Here is a 16,234-nt window from a genome sequence, read left to right as displayed (position 1 = left end):
CCAGGTGCTGGTGTTGGACTAACAACCCTTCCCATGATCTCATTTAGTTTTTGCACAAACCCACTCGCACCTGAATTAACTGGATTCACAGTGCGCCTCTTGAGTCCCGTCTCCACAGCCCAGGGTTTGGGAGCAAGTGAGGGAGGACCCCTGTGTACTGCTCTCTTACTTGTCTTGTTAAACTGCCCCCTCCCCTGCCCCAGTTTTCCCCCTACCTGCAGTGGCTTTGGGGACAGAGGCTGTCTGTTTGGATCAAAGATCGATTCACTGGGTGAACTCTCCATTCTGACCAGCAGCCTGTGTAAGTACAGAGCTTTCACCATAATAATACAGTATCTGAATCCACCTACGCCTTGTCTGGGACAGTGATCCTCAGCTGTCCCTCTGTGTGACACACAGGGCAGCAGACCACCCTGCCCCACCCAGGGGAAAAAGTGGCAGGGAGAGAGCACCCCCTTATTTATAAGTGTGCTTGGTATGTTTATGAGAGAGGGAGGGCGGGAGAACACGGACACAGGCCTTTTTGCACAAGGGCATCGTGGTGTCTCACTGCTATGAGGAGTTCCCGGTCTCTGGGCTCTGGCGTCTCATAAACTGAAAGAATCTTGGGGAGAAGCAGTTAGGCATGTTAAGGGGCTGGGGGAATGATTTATGAGAAAAAAATGAAAAGGACTGGATGCGAGTAACGGACAGTGCCAGCTAAAGAGACACACGGCAATCCTCAATGGATAACTGAAGGAGGTAGACACTAAGGAGGGACAAGACTGACGAAAATGTGTGAAGACAGGCAAGGATAAGACAGGGGGACTCTTCTCTCAGGGGTTTGCAGCTACCACTGGTGTTTGCTGTAAAGGCGAATGCGAGTTCTCAGACCCGTCTGCATCACGTATGTGTCAGGAAGCTTGATCTCACCCGAGCTGGATCTGGATCTGGAGATAAAGATGCAGGTTGTAACAAAGCTCCCAATATATTAGCAAAATAAGGAAAGTTAATGAGACTTTTTAAAAAAGATTTTTATTAAAAAATATAGCTGACATACATTATATCAGTTTCAGATGTACCCCGTATTTATTCAACATTTATATACCTAAAGAAGTGATCACTATTAAGTCCAGCAACCATCTGACACCATACCATTCTATCACAATATTATTGGCTATATTCTCTATGCTGTACATTACATCAGGTGTACAGCATAGTGGTTAGGCATTTATGTAATTTAAGAAATGATCCCCCTGTATAGTCTAGTACCCACCTGGCACCATACATAGTTATTGCCATATTATTAAGATATTCCCTATGCTTTACTTTACGTTCCCATGACAACTGTGTAACAATTTGTACTTCTTGATTGCTTCATCTTTTTCACCCAGCTCCCTAACCCCCCTCCCATCTACCACCCCCCAAAAATCTAGTATCCATCTGACACTATAGTTATTACAAAATTATTGATTATATTCCTTATGCTATACCCTACATCCCCATGACTACTGTGTAGCAACAAATTTGTCCTTCTTAATCCCTTCCCCTTTTCCACTCATCCCTAAGCTCCCTCTGATCTGGCTACCATCAATGTTCTCTGTGTCTATGAGTGTGTTTCTGTTTTGTTTATTTGTTTTGTTCTTTAGATTTCATATGTAAGTGAAATCACATTGCATCTGTCTTGCTCTGTCTGACATACTCCACTCAGCACAACACCGTCTAGGTCCATCCATCCATTCTGCCACAGATAGCAAGAACCCATTCCCTTTCATGGCTGAGCAATATTCCATTGTATATGTACCACCTCCTCTTTATCCATTCATTCATTGAGGGATGGACGCCCTGGCTGACTCCACATCTTAGCTACTGTAAATAATGCTGCCAGGAATATGGATTCACACATCCCCTAGAAGTAGCATTTTAGGTTTCTTCAGATAAATACCCAGAAGTGGAATTACTGGGTACTTCTTTGTCTCTCATTGTAGTATGAGATTTAAAATCTATTTTGTCTGGTATAAGTATTGCTACCTCAGCTGTTTTTTTGTTGTTGTTTTTGTTGTTTGTTTGTTTCCATTTTCATGAAATATCTTTTCCCCATCCCTTTACTTTCAGTCTGTGTCTATCTTTGAATTTGGAGTGAGTCTCTTGTAGGCAGCATATGTAAGGGTCTTGTTTTCTTATCCATTCAGTTGCCCTATGTTTTTGATCAAAGCATTTAATCCACTTACATTGAAAAGTAATTGTTGATAGATATGTTATTGCCATTTTATTATTCATATTTTTCTTTTCTTTTTTGGTCTTAAAGTCCCTCAAACATTCGTTGTAATATTGATTTGGTGGTGATGAACTCCTTTAGCTTTTTCTTGTCTGGGAAGCTCTTTATCTGTCTTTCGATTCTCAACCATAGCCTTGATGGGTAATTTCAGTTGTAGGTTATTGCTTTTCATCACTTTGAACATTTTGTGCCAGTCCTTTCTGGTCTGCAAAGTTTCTGTTGAGAAATCAGCTGACAATCTTATGGGAGCTCCCTTTTAAGTTATTAGTTGCCTTTCTCTTGTGGCTTTTAGGATTCTCTCTTTGTCTTTAACCTTTGCCATTTTAATTGTAATGTGTCTTGGTGTGGGCTGTCTCGGCTCATCTTGTTTGGGACTCTCTGCTCTTCCTGGACTTGTATGTCTATTTTCTTTGCCAGGTTAGGAAAGTTTTCAGTCCTTGTATCTTCAAATATGTTCTCAATCCCTTGCTCTCTCTCTTCTCCTTCTGGTACCCCTATGATGCAAATTTTGTTAATCTTGATGTTGTCCTGGAGGTCTCTTAAAGTACCTCAATTTTTAAAATTATTTTTTTCTTTTCATGTTCTGATTGGGCATTTTTTGTTACTTGGTCTTTCAAATCGCTTATTGAATCCTGTGTTTCATCCAGTCTGCTGGTGATTCCTTCTAGTGCATTCTTCATTTCAGTTATTGTATTCTTTACTTCTGACTGGTCCTTTTTTTATGGTTTCTGTGTCTTTATATGCTTGCTATCTCTTTGTTGAAGTTCTCACTAAATTCCTTGAGCATCCTTACAACCATTGTTTTGAACTTTGTCTCTGGTAGGTTGCTTGTCTCCATTTCATTTAGTTGTGTTTCTGGAGTTTTCTCCTGTTTTATTTGGGACATATTTCTTTATTTCCTCATTTTGGCTGCCCGTCTGTGTTTGTTTCTATGTATTAGGTAGATCTGCTATATCTCCCAATCTTAGCCAGCTGGCCTTATGTAATAAGGTGTCCTGTGAGGCCCAGTGGCACAGTCCCTGGTCATCTGAGCTGGGTGCTCCAGGAGTGTCCCTGGTGTGGGTTGAGTCTTAATTGCTATTGGGATGTCACTGGGTGGGATTGACCATCAGGCTGGCTGGCTGTGGGGTTTGGCCACATCCACATCTTATGGGCTGCTGTTGGGGGGGGGAGCAGCAGAGGAGGGGCTTCCCACATGGAGCCGGATTCACCTTAGTGGGCTCTGGTGCCTGTTGAGACTGCCCTTTGGGTGTGCCATGTGTGGGGCTAATTGGGTGGTGTTCTGCTGTGGTCTGAAGCCAACCTGCAAGTATGTTGGTTCTGGGGCCTCTTGGGAGGGGCTCTGGAGCTGACCCAGGTCACCCACTGCCTGTGACCAGTCAGGGACTGCCAGATAGGACTGCAAAGTGATCCACACTTGATTGCTGCCTGTGCTGGAGCTGGAGGCACATGGGAGAGGCCCTGCTGTGAACCGAGGACATCTGCCACCAATACCGAGTCTGGGGTAGCTCTGCAAAAACCCAGTACACACCAAGGCCTGTGGCTGGTTACTGGCTGTATAAGGTTCAGCCCCTGATAAAGCCTTGTTTAGTATGGAGTTGGGTGTGTGTGTGGGGGGGGGGGTCTCAGTCAGTCACCTGATGGAGCAAGCAGAAATCACCAGGCCAGTTCAGATTCAGATTTGTTTATGGGCGTTGGGGGAGGGCTCAACACAGGAAAGATGGTGCCCACCTGCCAGCTGTGCAGGAGAAGCACCCCACACAGGGGAATTGTGACTATCTTCCAGCCCTTGCATCGAAGCCACGCACCTCTGTTTGTACCGCCCACCCCATATTTCTCTGATGCCCCCCGTCACAGTCCCTTCTTGGAGCCCAGGGTGAGTGTCTGCAGGCAAGTCTGTGTGGGAGACTTAAGAGAATATCCGGGTTTCCCATAGCCTTTTGTTCCATCCAGATTGTCGGAACCCCCACTGTTTTTCACGGGCAGAACTTGTGGGAGCTCCTCTTCCTGGCACCAGTACTCCAGGCTGGGGAGTCTTGTGTGGGGCTGGTGTCCCTTGCTCTTCTGTGGGAAACCTCTATGGCCAAGATATCCCTCCCAATTTTCATCTGCCACGCAGAGGTTTGGGGCCAGCCCATTTCACCACTCTGCCCCTTCTACCAGTCTCGACATGGCTTCTTATTTATATCCTTAGTTATAAAGCTTATGTTCAGCTAGACTTCAGATTTTTCTCCAGATTGATTGTTCTATAATTTAGTTGTAATTTTGATGTGTTCATGGGATGAGGCAAGCACAGTGTTTATCTATTCTGCCATCTTGGATTTCCGGTTCCAATACAATATGGAGACTTTTAAGAGTGACTACAGATCCCCTGAGATATTTATAACTATAGTAGTAATCCAAAAGTTATGGAAAATTGTTACAAGGCCTTTAGAGAGGGCAGGAGAAAGACTTCTTAGATATGTTTATTTATTTTCTGATATTGACTTAGTGCCCCACACAGGAGAAACACAAAGTATGACCCTAGCTCTTGATTTTATATTTTGGGGAGACACTGCATGAAACAACACATGAAAACAATTAAGAAACCTATCAACAAATACGATATAGCAGGATGAAAGGCACAAACTGAGTCTAGGAGGGTGATTTCTGCTTCCAAGGGAGCTTTATAATAGAGCTTTGACTTTATGGCAAATTGAAGTCCAGTATGAAATTTCTCCTAATTAGCATTTTTCTTCTTCCTTCCAAATATCAAATTTATGGACCCTAAGAAATTCACATAACACATTTTCCGATGCTGCATTTTCTTCCTGCTTGATCCGTTCCAGCTGTTACTAACTTTCATGTCTGACTTTCATTAATTTATGAGGAGTTCTGCACTGAAGTCTGAAATGTTCCCCTGAATTTTAGACTTTTGGGGGGAGATTTCACCTTAGTTGATGATGACCCTTGCTGATATTTCAGGCAAGCATGTGAGTTTATTGTTCCTTGGTAAGTTTTCCAGGGCCCTCCAGTGATGTGTGCTTGCACATGGTGTCCTTGCCCCAGGGGGCTGCACAGGTAGGCTTGGGTAATGCTGACTTTACTGCATTCTCTCCTCCCCCCCCCCCCCCACGCCCTACCAATTGATCCAACCTGAGCACCCTCAGCATATCTCAATCTAGCACTTAGTTCCTGCCCTTAAAGTCTAACAAATAGGTTTTCTGCGATTTTACAGGCCTGCCCTCCGATCTAGGGCAGGTAAAAGTTTTGGCATTTTGACCATGGAGACTACCAAAAATGCGCTTTTCTTCTGTCTGCTGATGGCTCACAGTAACATGGAACTGAGTATAGGGCATGAAACATTCAGGTGCAGTGTTTGGTCATTCAAACTAGATTTTTCTTAAACTTGAGTCATATTTATGCTTGGTCATTGGAACTTAGTACTTCATATTGGTAGCCACGTGTTCTTCTGTCCGAGAGGGAGTGCAGGACGGAAATAGTCCAGTGAAGAAGGATGGAGGTGAGTGGTCAGTACTTGGGACTGCCTGCCCCTCAGAGGAATCGCTTTGGAGACCTGCCTTAGGTTTTCTTTTTGGAAATCTATTTCCACGGGACATTCTAAAATAAATTCTCTCTTGGTGACAGTGTAGTCTTGTTCCTTCGATGCCTTCACTTGCTATCAATCCTTAGATTGGGCATGGCTCTGAGGCATGCGTTTGTTCTGCTATTTCTGTGCTTTCAGTTCTGAGGATTAAGATTCCAATTAGAAGTTCTGGTAAACAGAGCCTGATGTTAGAGCTGCAATTGGCCCCTTTCTTGAGAAGAGTTGAGATCCTGCAGTATGGTGCGTGGAAGTGTGAGCACTCTTGTCATGTGTCCCCCTCCCCCACCCCTACACACACACACACACACACACACACACACACACACACACACACACACACACACACACACACACACACCCCCCTGGTGCATGGATGGGAACTCTGGAGTTAGGAGAGGGCCTGGATTCCAACTGGCTGAGAAGCTCTGCAGGCTGTGTTGTGTGATTGAGTTTTGGAGTTAATGAACTTGCAGGCATCGGCAATGCTAACGATTGTGTGCATCATATCGTTACTTGTCCTTATTTAGCTAATAATACCTGAGACCAAGGGAAAATGTTTATTTCAGAGCACTCGCTTTGTTTGGATGACAACATAGTTCTGCAGAGAGCCCAAGTAGAAATGGAAACATTCTGAGGAGCTGGAGCTGTGTTCTTTTCCCCCTGTAGTCCGATGGCATGATGTTTTAAGTGTTATTTGTATTTTAAAAGAATTCAATTATTTAAAGTAAATATTCCTAAAAGTTTTTTCTTTTAGAAATTAATACTGAAGGTGGCCTTTTTGTGTTCTGAAACTGTAGGAGAGGTTTAGGCATTGGGGATAACGGTAGGGTATGGTGACGTGCAGAGAATTAAAGCACTTGATTCTTTGTAGAGTGATAAGTGAACATTCTTGTATTCTTTTAGAGCTCATTTTATTTCCACATTGTTTAGCATCTTTTCCCAGTCTCAGTTAAATGCTCTACAAAATCATCCTGTTAATTTTGGCTCTTCTGTGTCAAGTGATGCTACGTTTATTTGAACGATGAGAGCTGATGTTCTCAGGATGCCAAAATGGAATAAAACCTGTGAAGCTGTGTGCCGCCAATCCACAGGAGTTTTAAAAGGATCTTACTAGGATTCCACTCCAGAGTGATGTTCTAAACTGGGAAAGCTGAGGTAGGTACAAGCAGAGTTCCTCCTTGAAACTGGTTTGTAAACACTGAACAGGAAAAGCAGATTTGTAAAAGTTGAAGTTTTCTTATATATATGGTGATTATTTGATTACTCTGGTATTCATTTGTTATTTTCCCTAGAAAAGATCCAGAAAGAAAGCTTTAAGTTTGCTTTATAATTTAACAGTGTTGGATTTTTATTAAAATTATATTTATAACACATGCTCATTTCAACAATTCATGAGGTGCACAGAGTTAGGATGGAAAACTAAAGTCGCCCCATTCTTCCTGCTCCAGCCCCAGTCCCAAGGACAATTTACTCTATATCTGTTTTAGTTTTTTTGGTAGAAAGACCAGAATGTGCTTATACTTTTGTTTTCTGACATACGAACTCTAGATATTTTTATTCAGTACAGTTTATTGACTCTCCAGTATGAGAGTTAACCTTTAATTTTCTAACACTGTGCCTCCTCTTCTTTCATTTTGACATTATATTAATAAAGAATATTTTAAACCTCGATAACTTTTGATTTTCCAGCTCAAAACATGAGGTTATTAGGCCACCCTCCCCACTCCATCTTCTGGAGCCAGGTTTCTCTATTCCAGTATTAGAGTTGTCAGTGTCTCCATGGTGTATTATGATCAGCACATGTGCTGTATTTCTGTTCAGAGGCTGACTTTAAAAGTGAAAAAATGAGTAAAGCATCTACAGCCTATGGCTGTGGAAATTCTCAATACTGGAAACAGAGTATTAGGATCACACTTCTTTGAAGGTCCAGTGTTCAAATTCCTAAGTCACTGACTATCATGGGTCTTGCATTAAGAACAAGTGATTTATCTCTTCTTACCCTCTCTTAATTGCTTACATATGTATTGTATTACATTTTTGTAGTTGCTTTAGCTTTTCCTCTCTTATTTGCCTTAATATCCTTACATTCCCCCCGCCTTACTAACCATATCTGTTGCCCTTGTGGGAGAGCACCCATATCGCAAGCAGTCTGAACCAGGTGTGTCAGGGTATCCTTTCACAATCATCCAGCTTGGAACTACTATTTCCAGGGTCTTAACCAGCTTTGTCATTCTTAGTTTATCCTTTTATTTTATTGGAGTACATCAAATAATTTCCCAACAATGGGGGGGTACCCTTTCTGAGTTCTTACCTGTGTGAAAATATATTTTGCCCTTGTTTTTGTTTGATAGTTTACCTTAAACTCTAAATTAAAAAAATCACCACCCACGCCCCCCCGCCCCACCCCAAAGGCATTTCTGCATTTTCTGTTAACATCCAAAGTTGTAGATGAGAAGTCTGATGCCTCTTTGATTTGTATTCCTTTGTAGGTAGTTTCCTTTTCCTCTCTGGAATCTGTTGGGATCTTTTTACTCTTAGTGGTCTGAAAGCATGTCCCCAGATGTAGGTATTTTAAATTTAATTTTACTTTCATTCATTTTGCTTATCACTTGGTGGACTATTCCAATCTGAAGATGCATTCGTTATCTCTGGGGATGAGTTGTACTCTTATATTTTAGATCATTTAATCCATCCTGTTTTGTTTTCTCTGTTCCTTCTTCCTTGGACTCTGTTTAGTTGAATGTTAGGCCTCCCGGGTTATTTCTCTGTGTCTCATCTTTTCTCTCGTATTCTCTATCTGTTTGCTTCTGGTTCTGTGTTTTGGGAAATTGAATTCATTTTTCAATGCTTTTACTGATATTTTAATTTCGGCAATCATGGTTCTAATTTTCAATTTGATTCTCTTATGGCTCCCTTAGTGTCTTGGTCTTGCCTTTTGTACGTAATACAGTGGACCTTAAACAATGCAGGTGTTAGGGATGCCGACCCCTGAAAATCCGTGTATAACTTTTGACTCCCCCAAAACTTCACTACAAGTAGTCCACTGTTGACTAGAAGCCTTACCGATAACATAAACAATTCACACATGTTTTGTATGTTATATGTATTATGTACTGTATTCTTTCAATAAAATAAGCTGGAGAAAAGAAAATGTATTAAAATCATAAGGAAGAGAAAATATATTGACAGTATTTATTGAAAAAAAAAATCCACATATGAGTGGACCCTTGCATTTCAAACCTCTGTTGTTCCGGGGTCCACTGTACTCTCGGAACCCTCCAAAAGTTTCCTCAGGGCTAGTTTTTTTCTTGTTTATTTTGGTCATTCTCGTTTATGCCCTTCTGTTTCCTCATGACCCTAGTGATCCTGGGTGTCCATTTATGTGAAAGCCTTGGAGAAGGAGGCTGCCCTCGGTTTCCTGTGCTCAGGCTTACGTGAGGAGGCCTGCTTGCCTTAGAGTGGGCATCCTAACATGTATCTACGGCAGGATTTCCATTAGGGAAGGAAGACAGGCCCTTCACATGCCAGGGCGAGGAGGGCTTGATTCTGGGCAGCAATGAGAACCTGTGTGGCTCAGGTGCTGACCATTGGAGGTGAGATGTGGTGTGGCTCTCATGTGGCTGCATGTGAGTGAGAGACCTGGGATAGGGAGAAGGACTCCAAATCACTGCTGGATTCCCTTTTCTGGGGCAGAGGGATGTCGCTGTGCTGTGGGCAGAAGGCAGGCCATTACTTGCACAGGTGTCGCGTGTAAATATTGTGTAAATATAGCCCAGGGCGTCCGAGGTGGACTGGTTGTCCGCTCTTTCTTTGCCCCTTAAATAGTAGACTAGGCGGCTGCTTTTCCATGTCTCAATTACAATTCCGGTCTTAGCCACTGTGCATCTTGTGGAAGTTGGTTACATTTTTTTATTCTCATTTTATTTATTTCATTGACTGTCTTAAGAGTATGGGCTTTGGAGCCAGATGGCCTGGGTTCAAACTCTGGTTCTGCCACTTCGAACTATGTAATCATGGGGAAATTCCTTAGCGTTTCTGAGCCTCTGCTTTCTCATCTCTTCAAATGGATAATAGCAGCACCTGCTACAGAGGCTTGTTTTGAGGATTGAATTATTTAATATAAATAAAGCTCTTAGAAGTAGCTTGCACAAAGTAAGTACTCAGTACATTTTATTACTTATTGGTATTTTTATCATTATTATGTCTACTTCCATCTTTTTATTTCAGAGAGGTCTTCAAAGGGATGAGTGAGAAAGGTGTTGGTCCAGCCTGCCGTCTTAAGCTAGAAATGACAAATTAAATGTTTTTCATTTTTGGTATATTGCGAAAAGATCTAGAGTTAGCTAAAGTTAGGATCCAGTCTCAGCTCGGTCACCTTCTGACCTTGAGCAAATGCTGACCTCTGGCTTCCTCATCTTTCAAATGGGGGAAGTCATGGTGACTTCCCAGGTTAACTGGAGCGGAGTGAGAGGATGTTACAACACCCAGAAGGCAGCTTCCCTTCTGTGGACAGTCTACCTCTCAGGTGCTTCCACCACTCTGACACTCTGCCTCTCTTCCGGAAGGGAGACACTTACGTCCAAAGAGAGTGTGACTCATGGATTGTCCTTCACAAGTTTAGAATCTCTCTTGATGTGCCTAAATAGTTCTTTATAATTTTCTTTACTTTTAGCTTTTAGAATGTATTTTATTCTCTTATGTTAGTACAAATTTGAGAAGCTTGAAAATAATGAAATTTAACCCTAAGAACTGGGAAAAGCCTGACCTGGATTAAAACTAGGTATGGTAATTGGGTCATATTTTATGGAATAACATACAAAGACTGCGTAGCTTCCCAAAGGCAACTCCCAGTGCAGCCACAAAGTCTTTTGAAAGACCTGCTCTTTCCCACTGGAGGGATAGTCATTTGTGTCCGGAGAAAAGTTTCCCCTGGTTTGTTTTTTCACTCAAGTAGACTTTTTAAAAGAGCAACTAATGTGGTGGTTCAGTAGAAATTTAAATTAAGTAATTCAACTCTGGCTAATGTCATAACAAACGATTAAAATGGATGATATTGTCAAATTATGTCTTAAATTGAGTGCCCATTCACTACAGACTTGCTGCATAGGAAAGTTTTTCTTGTAAAATCTATATATGTGTTCCTGCATATGTGTCTGTTTTCTTTAGTTTTACTTTTTTTCATATTAGGTATATTTTAAGGAAACTGGCTAATAAACTATAGTTTATTTTTTAATGTTCATTTTAATGTCACTGCACTGTTAAAAAATCACAAACTTGGAGAAATGTATAGTATTGTATAAAACATGTCTGTTTTTAAAATTGGGAAAGTTATTTTCAACCTGCCCCAAGTATTATTAGGGTTTAAAGATTTTAGGTTGGTGCTAAATAAACTGTTCCACTGTAGAAACTGGCTGTGTTTAAGAGATGGATGCACATGTGCTGCGTAGATGGTGCCACAGTCTGCAAACAGTTTTACAAGTCAGATCTCATTGAGAAGAAAGAGGGCGGTGAGGAGATTTATGAGCTGTAAATACACTCTGCTCACCTCACATGGAGTAAATGTCAGTGTGTTCTTTTCTAAATCAGGCAACCCTGAAGGATTTGTAATGGGCTGTAGTGTCAGGGAGAAACGTCCTGGACCGGCTTGGACGGGAGAGCATGAGGCAGTTTGTGCTCGGAGTCCGGGAACAGTGGTCCACCTCCTGCAGGGCCCCTCGGGCTCAGGTTGAAAAAGCTCCTCACTGCAAGGGCTGCCTGCAGTCGAGAGCCATGTCAGAAGTGGGAAGATAGGCTGTCCATCAGAGAACAGGATCTTATGGTTGAAAGCTGGTGAAAGACTGAAAAGATAAAAATCTAAACTGAAAGCTGGAATAGGCTCAGACTTGGTGAGGCCACACTGGGTGTTGGGAATGTAAGGAGGTGTGGTTCCACATGGGCTGGCTCTGGACCCGTCCTCAGCATTGTGATTTTCTGTGGGACCCTCATCCGGGGCCGGAGGCAGCCCTCTAAGCCAGAACCAGGAAGGCCACAGCTTCCCAGCCCTTCAGGTTCCCAGCCCTTTTCCTTTTCTGAATGAATGGGTTTGGGAGTCCAGACTGGAACTCAGATCCCCAAAAAAGGCTGTGGTAGTTACAGAACTGTGGGCTTATTTCTTTTGAGGTATATACTTTTCTGAAGTGTTTAAATATTATACAGACAGATATAAAACTATACGATATACTATAGGCTAGGGAGGTTATATGCCTAGCAAAATACCGTATAGATATATATATTTTTTTAATTGGGGAAAGGGAACAGGACTTTATTGGGGAACAATGTGCACTTCCAGGACTTTTCTCCAAGTCAAGTTGTTGTCCTTTCAATCTTAGATGTGGAGGGCGCAGCTCAGCTCCAGGGCCAGTTGCTGTTGCTAGTTGCAGGGGGCATAGCCCACCATCCCTTGCGGGAGTCGAGGAATTGAACTGGCAACCTTGTGGTTGAGAGTCCACTGGCCCATGTGGGAATCGAACCGGCAGCCTTCGGAGTCAGCAGCACGGAGCTCTAACCGCCTGAGCCACCGGGCCGGCCCGTTGTATAGATAACTTTGTTTCACTTTTCCCTTTTGCTACCACGAAACTCAGATTTAAATTTGTTGCTCAGATATTCTAACTCTGTTGGCTCTATGGCCTGCATTTTTTATTTAACTTTCTCTAGGTGACTATCTGGACTGCTCCCTGACTGGATTTTTATTGTATTAGCATTTTCTACCTTTTCACTGAATTCTTTAATGCTGCCTGAAATCTTTAGTGAGATGAGGCAAAGTATTAAAATAATATCACTCTTAATCAGTGTTAGTCAGTAAGGAATGTTAGGCTTTCACTAGATGTGAGGAATAGTCACAGAAGTGAGTATTATTAAAGCAATATGTGGAGACAGACTTGTGTGACAGCATAAGTAGGTTGTTGAGAAATCTTGTATTGAATGAATTTGGATCTTAGTGGTGTTCCCTCCCCTTAAATGGCAGACCTTTTCAGAGAAACACAGACACTGTCCTTCCTCCCAGTATGATTTGGAAATGTCAGATACTGCTAGCCTTTGAGAAAGGCCCCAGAGGGAACTAGTTCATTTTTTAAACTTTCCTCATCTACAGTACATGTATGTGTTTAATATTTCTTTTTCCTATCTTTTTTTTTTCTTTCAGTTTTTTTATAAAAGGTTTCAGGACATTTGTTTGTTGCCATCCGTTTTCAAGTCCCAATGTTTAGTGAGTTGGTAAGCATGTTTGTTTGAATGTTTTAGAATCGGTTTTCCTCCTGTTAAAAATGACAGTATTAGTCAAGTTCTGTAGGACCATTGCTGTGTTTTTAAGTTATCACAGATATGCAGCTTTCAGATCTTGGATCCACTGCCATCAAACCCCATGGTAAAGCTCCTTCACATAAATGCACTCGAATTATACTCTCAAAAATAAGAGGCTTGTCTCCTGAGGATGGCTCCACATTACTAGAGGAGGCGGATTATAATCCTTAACATTGTTTTTCTTTGCTTTCAAATGGCTGGGGACAGTGAGTCAGGAGTGAGAACTCCCTTTGTCTAATGTCGTGTGCGTGGCAGGGGACGAATATAGCAGGGTGGAAAATGAAGAGAGACATAAAAGGATCTCAGCTCAAGGAGGTCAGATCCATCAGAGGCTTAGCGTTGCCTTCAAAGATGTCTGGGCAGGTGGCAGTTCAAGAGAGTCACAGTGGCTGCACCCGCTGGAGCTGAGATCAGGGACTCCTGCAGCAGCCCACTCTCTGGTGCCCACTGGCTTTGATTTAACTTTTGCGAGCCAGACTTTGGGGAGCAGGTGAGTGCCTTCCTCTGCAATGGCTGCTGTTGTTCAGTCTTTTAAGATATCACCACAGTGCTCCTTGAGGATTAATCCTCTTTCGGGTATACATGGCATGGTTTGGTCCAGAAGCCCAGTCAGACAGTGGGCCACCTCTCCAAGGCACTGCGGCAGTCCCTTGCTTCCTCTTGTCCCTCTCCAAGTTACTGATATTTAAGCAGCGAAACATCAGCACCCTTCACTTCCCTTTCTGGTGATGGCTGAGTTTCTGTCTTGCTCCAGAGGCAGTGACCCTGCAGCACTAAATTGTCAGCTCTGTTACTTATCCACCCTGCTCCTTGGAGGTTTTTAATATGTATATTTTTTGTTCTACTCCCTGTCAATTCTCTCTCTTTAGAAAGAAAGAATGATGCTACTGGGTTGGTGAGTGCTTCTGACACATTGCCCTTAAAAACACAAGTTTGTAAGAAAGATTCCACAGGTGTACCAAGGAACACATCCATTTGTATAAATTGCATATTTTTTGAAGCACTTAATTTAAAAAATAGATTCTTTTAATGAACAATCTTAAACTTTATTAGATTTTCTCTTTTAAGTATTCCTGTTAGAAAAAGAGAAGCTGCAGGTTTTACTTCTGCCTTGTTACACACACACACACACACACACACACACACACACACACACACACAATAGCAGCAGCAACAACTAAACAAAACTATCTCCTGAATTTCAGAAATAAACTTTGTCCTGAAACTTTGAACTTTTGGTGGAACAAAGCCTTTCATAGACCATCAAGTGGCACTTGAAGGTGGCAGGTGGGGAACTTTGAGGCATGGGTTTGAAGGGGAGCGAGTGTGATGCAGCTTGAGGACGGGGACAGTTCTGGGAATTAGCAGTGAGACCTGTGGCTTCTCACCCTTTAGTCAGTGGTTCAGGGTAACTTTCACTGGCAATGACTGAAAAGTTATTAACATCCCATAACTGCCTTTATGTAGCTTCTCTGGTGTCACTCTGGTTCTTCACAAGAGGGGCACTAGGACTAAAACAAGTGCCATACTGGTCATGGCTCCCAGAGTAAGTGTTGTCCATGTGTTAATTGTGCGCAGGCCAGACTCTGCAAATTTGAAATAATCTTTAAAATAGCAACAGAAGCAAGCTAAGCCCTAGCAGTCAATTTAGTGGAAGAAGAAGATGTCATCATAGGGACCACTGGACAGCATAGGGATAAGTATGGGCTTTAAGCTTTAAACTTCTGCAAGGGATTGTTTTGTTGTATGCTTACATTGATTGAAATTTACCCAGTTATCAAAACGAAAATCACCCCCAAGGTAGTGTTTTTGGAGGGTAACTTTCTTCCCCCCACAAGTGAGTATTTAGTGGAAGGTGAGACATAAAAGAGGTGGTTTGGGAGTTACACAGAGCATGATGACTCGTGGGTCTCAGGGGCCTTGCCTCTGAGTGCGACTCCTCAAATTGTAGCATCAGAACTAACCGTATGGTGTCTTCTTAGCTGGGAGAGTCCTGGGCTTCACCGCAGACTTCCTGAATTAGAATTTCTGGGAACTGAGTTTGGGATCCTGTGTTTGTAACAAGTTTTAGTACAGTATAGTGTGAGAACCACTGCTTTCAGGGTTAAAGGTCAGGTGTCACTCTCAATTTTTTAAAATTCCCAATTGGTAAACACTTAGATTGTTTTTGTCTTAAAAAGATCCTGTCAATGTACTCACCTGGCTGTTATACATTATATTCCTACTTGAATTACACTTTATTGTTAATAGTTGCTTAAATATAAATTTGAATACTTAATTAAATCCATTTACTTTCTTTACTTGAATATCTTTACAGGAGGTCAGATACCAAGTTATTTAATGCTATGGAGAATTTTTCTCTTGTTTCTTATGTAATGTACCTAAACTGAATTAACAACATGCAGTAAGGATAATTTGTACAATTAGGTTTTGTATATCTGAATTTCTGTTTGGGCAATAGAAATATACGCCTTTGTATGCATTTGAATGCATACATATTTGGATATGTGTCATCAACAAAATCACAGACCTTCCTAAATATGAAAATACTGTCCTGAATACTGAATTTATGCATTATTTTTCTTTCCTTTTTTGGTCAAGACTGTGCATTTGTTTTAAAGTAAGTTTTTAATTCTGAGATTGTCAGATTTAGAATGTAGAAACATTGATTGAATTTGATTATATCCAGAAATGGGAAAATAGGCATGGCTGGTGAAAAAAAGGGACCTCCATCAAAGTAGAAGCTGTTAATTAAAGAGCTGATGAATATATACTCCAGACATTCGTGTTTAAAATAGATGCCATAATGGTCTTCGCCCTTGATTTTCTTTGATATGAATGCTAACATTTTGTTCATTTGTAATAAACACTACGAAACAGTAGAGGTATAAAAGTAGATAAGAAGTTTGGAGTAGTACAAGTTTAGTATTTAGTATCCAGATTTATCCTTTTGCTTATTTTGGTTGAGAGGTCTTACTTGTTCTAGTAAAAATATTCCCCATTCAGTCATTTTTCTCCCCGCTGCATGCTTCTAGTAAAGGAAAGATGGGTAC

The 16,234-nt window shown here is 41.7% G+C and overlaps 1 protein-coding gene across 3 annotated transcripts in view; it reads left to right on the top strand.

Moving 5' to 3' along the window:
• Positions 1–16,234, top strand: part of GLI3 (GLI family zinc finger 3) — a 278,504-nt gene that overhangs the window by 100,428 nt on the left and 161,842 nt on the right. The window contains exon 1 of one of the 3 annotated variants that reach the window (XM_088797851.1): positions 6,955–6,998. The exons of the other annotated variants lie outside the window; for them this stretch is intronic. The gene's annotated coding sequence lies outside the window, so the exon portion shown is untranslated. Of the gene's footprint in view, positions 1–6,954; positions 6,999–16,234 lie in introns of those variants that run through there. 3 annotated transcript variants of the gene reach the window in all.

This window comes from Rhinolophus sinicus, chromosome 4 (assembly GCF_057876585.1).
Source record: "Rhinolophus sinicus isolate RSI-liver-muscle chromosome 4, RSI-T2T, whole genome shotgun sequence".
NCBI lineage: Eukaryota > Metazoa > Chordata > Mammalia > Chiroptera > Rhinolophidae > Rhinolophus > Rhinolophus sinicus.
The sequence above is the reverse complement of the archived record's forward strand: the minus strand, read 5'-3'. Positions and strand labels throughout refer to the sequence as shown.